The sequence below is a fragment of the Antedon mediterranea genome, chromosome 9, assembly GCF_964355755.1.
Source record: "Antedon mediterranea chromosome 9, ecAntMedi1.1, whole genome shotgun sequence".
In the NCBI taxonomy this organism is placed as follows: Eukaryota; Metazoa; Echinodermata; class Crinoidea; order Comatulida; family Antedonidae; genus Antedon; species Antedon mediterranea.
Window position 1 is genome coordinate 16,576,315 of NC_092678.1, and position 6,000 is coordinate 16,582,314.

A 6,000-nucleotide genomic window follows, 5' to 3' on the forward strand; every position below is an offset into this window, starting at 1 on the left:
CACATTAAAATTGTTACTGTAAAACGAAACAAATGTCATAGATTAAAGGAGTATGTCGAAAGCGAAGACCATACGAAATCCACTATAACATAACAATCGCACGAGGAATAACTGGGTTAGGGCTTTTTCTCATTCTCACAGATTTCCTCAACTTTATCGTCAGATTAATTAATTGTCAGTATATCACCGAGCGGACCGCAAACTATATCAACATTTGATTTCACCAATTAATTTATTTGGAATTACACCTTCGGTTGCACACTTTCACATCCTTCACTATAACAATTAATTACATATAGAAACGTATAAAGGCAAACACAACTATCAACCCCTATCCTACCCCTCTTCCCCCACCAATCCCCCAATTTAAATCGATACATACAGTAGATCATTACTTTACACAAATGAATACAAAACTAAATATACTGTAGTAAAAGTGTATTAAATAAAATCCACTGATAAACACAGCTTATTAGGAAAACCCACCAACCCCCACCCTTTTAAATTTACTTAACATAGTAATTTATTGAGTCACGGAATTCAGTGAATCATTTTGAAATTTCCATGCTCTTTTTAGGTATATTTAACAAAAACTATCCAAAATATTTTCACACTCTTCATCAATTAAATTATCTGAGTATCCCAAAGTGTATTTAACAATATAATTACATCATGACGCTCATGTTCACATTGGCCTATATAATATTGTTATTGTATAACAAATATAATTTGGACTCTTTACAATGTTATTTTAACATAAGACATTTTTTAAGAACCTATGCTATTGCATGGACGTGTTTGTCAAATGTTCATAAAAGAAGACATCGTGCTTGTACTATTGTTTCAGTGGGGGATAATTCATATTTATTACCAGGTTAATCATAATTGTTTTATAAATGTAAATTTCAGTTGAAAAATGTTTCCTTTTTCCTGCTGCTAAATTTTATGAATGTATTTTTTATGTATACAATTGAATAAAATATACCAGTGATATATACCCGTTGTGATATTTTGTAAATTTGCGCCAAAATAACAAAGAACACCTTCCCAATAGAACAATCACAATAGATGTGATTACCGACTACAGCGCAGATGACCGTGATTGGTTACATCAGTACAAGCTTTTCGAAGGGCGAAAAAAAGGCGGCTATCAAGTACACCCAGACACTGGTATCTCCAGCAGAGCAATGGGAATCATGAACAGTTTCGTTAACGATATATTCGAACGTATTGCAGGAGAAGCATCTCTTCTTGCTCACTACAACAAGAAATCTACCATCACTAGTAGGGAAGTTCAAACCGCTGTCCGTCTATTGCTTCCTGGTGAATTGGCTAAGCATGCCGTCTCTGAGGGTACTAAGGCTGTCACCAAATACACCAGCTCCAAGTAAACATCATTTTGCTGTAATATCAAACCAAACGGCTCTTTTCAGAGCCACCACTTGTCCCAAAAGAGATTTTTTTAGCTTGTGATTCATTTATTTGTGGTTTAGTTAGCTGCAATAACATAATTAACTTAAATTAGCAAAAGACAAAGTCGAAAGAAACTGGCCGGTGATACACTGAAAACCCCTTTTTAAATTTTTTTTCCTATTATTAATAAACTATAGAAGGCATGAATATTCATGAGACATGCACGTGGTCATGACATCATACTTGATACATACAAGACACGTTTCGCTTGATAATACCAGAGGGACAAGAAGGTCTTGTATGACCCACTAACGTAATAATCAACCACTAAGGCTGGTTTCCTGTCGACGTAAGAGTCAGTTTTTCTAACGTCAGTTACGATTGTTACGTCGATTTTACGTAAGAAACCAACATTTGACAGGAAACCGCTTACGACAATATTTTGGTGAAATCGACGTAAACGCAAGAAAAATAGACGATCGACAGGAAACCGGGGTATCGAATCTCCGTCTGATACGTCGATTTATCGCGAATTTACAGGAAACCGGGATTTTATTGCTTGCGATCACTTGCGTTGCGTTATTAACGATTCTTACGTAAAGTTGACTTGGAGTCAACTTTACGTAAGCGTAAGAGTCGTAAGCGCAAGATATACAATGGAAAAGGATAGGCCTATTTTTAATAGATACGAAAATACGAATTTCATTAATAAAAGCAGCTTTTTTACAACACCTCTTTACCAAAAAAGGATAAAAATTAGCCCTATATTAAAAACGTACAATTATATTCAAGTTCTTTCTATTCACACTTTTCTTTACTTTATTGACATATTCTCCTTCCGGTAATTAAGTTCATTAACTATTCTTTTATTAGGAGAAATGATTCGATGTTTTTAAACAATTTAAACCGGCACTATTTGCTCCATCTGAGTTTTTCTAATCAATGTTTTTGTTGTTTGTGTTGTTATAAGAAGCATGCTATTATATTCTGATGCAGTAGATGTAATATTAAATACAGAAGGTAAGATATTTAATAACAATTAATAATAATGATAATAATAGTAATAACAATAAAGTTATTAAATAATATTGCCATTCAATATCCCTCCACAATTAATAATAAGAAGCATACAGTAAATACTTGTTAAATAAATTTATTTACAAATACATTCTGCACAAATACTATTTTATGGATTAGGCCATTTATATAAATTCTCAAAAATAATAAATGCATACACCATGGCATACAGAATATATAATACCGACAATCAAACCTTTAACTAAATACTATAATTACTTACTTATTAACTAAATACATTTTTAAAAAGCAAACACAAACACTTTTACTGATTACCGTAAGTGATATACAGTAACTTTCTTTGCACTTACTGTGTCACACAATATATATGATACAGGAAATTAAACCTTTAAATAAATCTAAAAAGTTGAGTACTAAAACTATAAACATATTTTTAACTCTGAAACTGTGGTACACTGTACTGTAATTTCTCTCTTTCAGATGGGGCTGAATTAAGACACAAGTTGATTCAATCTTTCTGGTGTCATTCTTGTATATCTATTTAACAAAGCAAAACAATTTGTAAATTCAACACATACACTTTCAATGTTGATACATTATCAATGTTAATATCAATGTTTTGTTTAATTTTCAGTGGTACTAGAAGCAGACTTTCTGTTCACATGTAAAAATGTTAATAATAAATAAGTGTGATCTTTCCTATGTACTGGGCAGTATTTACTTTGGAATCATTATAGGCCTCATTTTGTGTTTAAAATTTGCTCTGTAAAAATATTTAACATTTTAAGACTAGTGTGTTGAAGCTTTTCAATAATTATTTTAAATCAAAGAAAAATAATTAAACATATTTAAAGTGTTTTTCACTTGTTTTTCTTAAGTTAATGACTACAAATTTTAATTTTATAGCATTTTCCTGTTAAGCAGCTGAACTCTGTTATTAGTTATAATTATGTGTACAGTATGATAACATTTTTAGTTACAAACATTTAGTTTTTAAACACATTCCTACCAAAGGGCATGTAAAAGAAGAGTTTCACTGTAGATCATTTTTGTTGCAGTTTAGAAGTTGGAATTATTGTGTAGAGTGTGTAGATCCAATACATTAAAATGTTAAAATGTTTTTTTTTTAATTTGGCCTATCATATAAAATAAAGTAACACTAAAAAAAAGAGAGATTTAGGCCTAATTCCAAAGCTAGCCTAGGCCTACAGATGGGGTGACCACAGATGGTGGTCCACTTAATTGGGATAGGCCTAGTACTTGTTTGTAGGGCCTAGCCCAGTAGGCTAGTATAGGAGGCCTACTACTACTAAGTACTAGGGGCCTAGGCTATATAGTAGGTAGGCCTAAAAAAGGCTTTTTGTAGTAGGCTAGCCTAGGCCTAGTATTACTAAGTAGGCCTAGGCCAGGCCTACAAGAAGGCTACGGTCTAGGCCTAGGACATTTTTAGTACAGGCCTCTTGCCTATATTACAGTAAAATAGTAGTGGTTATGATGTAGGACTGGGCCTGGGCCTAGGCATGTTCCGTTTTATGTAGCTAGGCCTATGTACAGTATATGCCACACAGCATGTATGCCTTTCTAAGCCTAGGCTGCCTACCTGAAAAACAATTGCCTGACATGGGCAACCATCGATCGAGCAAACACAAAAGCGTAAGAAAAAATTTCAACTTTACGTAACGATCATAAGACGACCGTAAGCGCTTGAAGTTAAAAAAGTCAACTTTACGTAAGGGTCGTTATCGGCTCGTGAGCCTGCGGTTCAAAACGATCAAAACGACGTTCACTTTTGTTCAACTTAACGGAAGAGACGTAACAAACGCAACAATCGTAACAAACGTTAGCATTTCCAAATCTTACGTCGACAGGAAACCAGGCTTAATGTAACATTAACCACTAACGTAACAAAAATCAACCACCAACGTAACAAAATTTAACCACTAACTTAACAAAAGTAGAAAATGTTAAGGATGTTTGTCTCTTTGACTAATTAAAAAAAAAATCGGAAAAGTCATTTTGAAGTATCATAATAGTTACTAACTTTCACCAAAAAATTTGACGAAAAAAAAATCTGTTAACTGTTCAAAAAATAACTTTGATTTCCAGTCAAAGTTTTCGATAACAACATATCTCATAATGCAACGCGCTTGTTTGGCTAATATAATCTGTATGCATCATAAAACTCCCTCGCGATCTGTGTGAAAACCCCTAATTATCATCATGCATAATGCATATTCGTGGTTTGAAATCTTTGTTTACTTTCGTAGTAACCATATATTAACCAAAATAATGGTACATCTTCCAAAAAATTGCAAAGAAGTTGATTTCAACGGATTTATGTAGGTACTGTGGGTATACAGATATACAAAAAAAAAAGTAAGGAAGGATAGTGGGTGGGAAAAATATTTGGGGGGGGGGGGTGTTAAAGGTCATTGACCTCTAAAATGCTAAAAATGGTATCTTCGCAACAAAATATGGTATATGGTTGAGCTTGGTGTCGAAATGCACACAATTATGCCAGGAATTAAATAAAAATTAATTTGAACCCTTGACCTTCAAAAATCAGGTCAAAGGTCAATATACCCATTTTTTGGTTTAATACATACTTATAATGTAATATCAAGTCAATATTACATTATTTACATTTACATGTAAACTGATTTGTGTAGGTATGGGTATACAGATATACTAAAAAAAGTAAGGAAGAATAGGAGGTGGGGAAATTCTTTTTTTTTTCGTGTTAAAGGTCATTGAACTTCGCAACGAAGTATGACATAAGGTTGATCTTGATGTCAAAATGTACAGAACTATACTAGAAATGAACCACATATAAATATACACTATGACTATATGTTCATCGTTAAAAATTTAGGTCAAAGGTTAATATACCCATTTTTGTGTTTTACACATACATTAGGACAGTCCATCCTGTCCAGTATTGCATTATATTATAATTAAAAAAACACTAACTAAATTATTTATGACTTTAGGTCTAAGAGAAAACAAGTTGGAACATGGTTTTGTTTTTGGATTAAGGGTCATTTAACAGATTGTGTTAAATGATTGATAACTGTATATAATACATACAATTTGCGTAAATAATACATAAACTTATTGGTAATCGGTTTCCTCTTCATCACTAGGTTCGCTTGAACCATTCAAGCAGTGCCCACAGCACACCCCATATGCTGAAACACATGACAATCCTGCCTCAATGCAGCTGCATTTCAGTCATTGACACTGCATATCGCCTTCTTTGCAGCAAATTCTTGTTAGAGGAGCATCTGGTGTGATACTACATGTAATCATTTCCGGCCTTAGATTTCCTTTACTATCAAGATCCCATCCTCTTCCAACAGGCTCAAGAATGGATGTGTTCAGATGTTTCAAGACCACAACTTGTAGATGAACCCGAAAAGAGTTCTGTGTAGCTTCATTCTCTGTTGGTGGTAGATCCTTTGCTGCTTGTTTTTGAAACTTTTCATAATGAGCCTTTTCAAGAAGTGTATTTGCACTTCTATCTTTTCATTCAATCTTTTATTTCGGAAA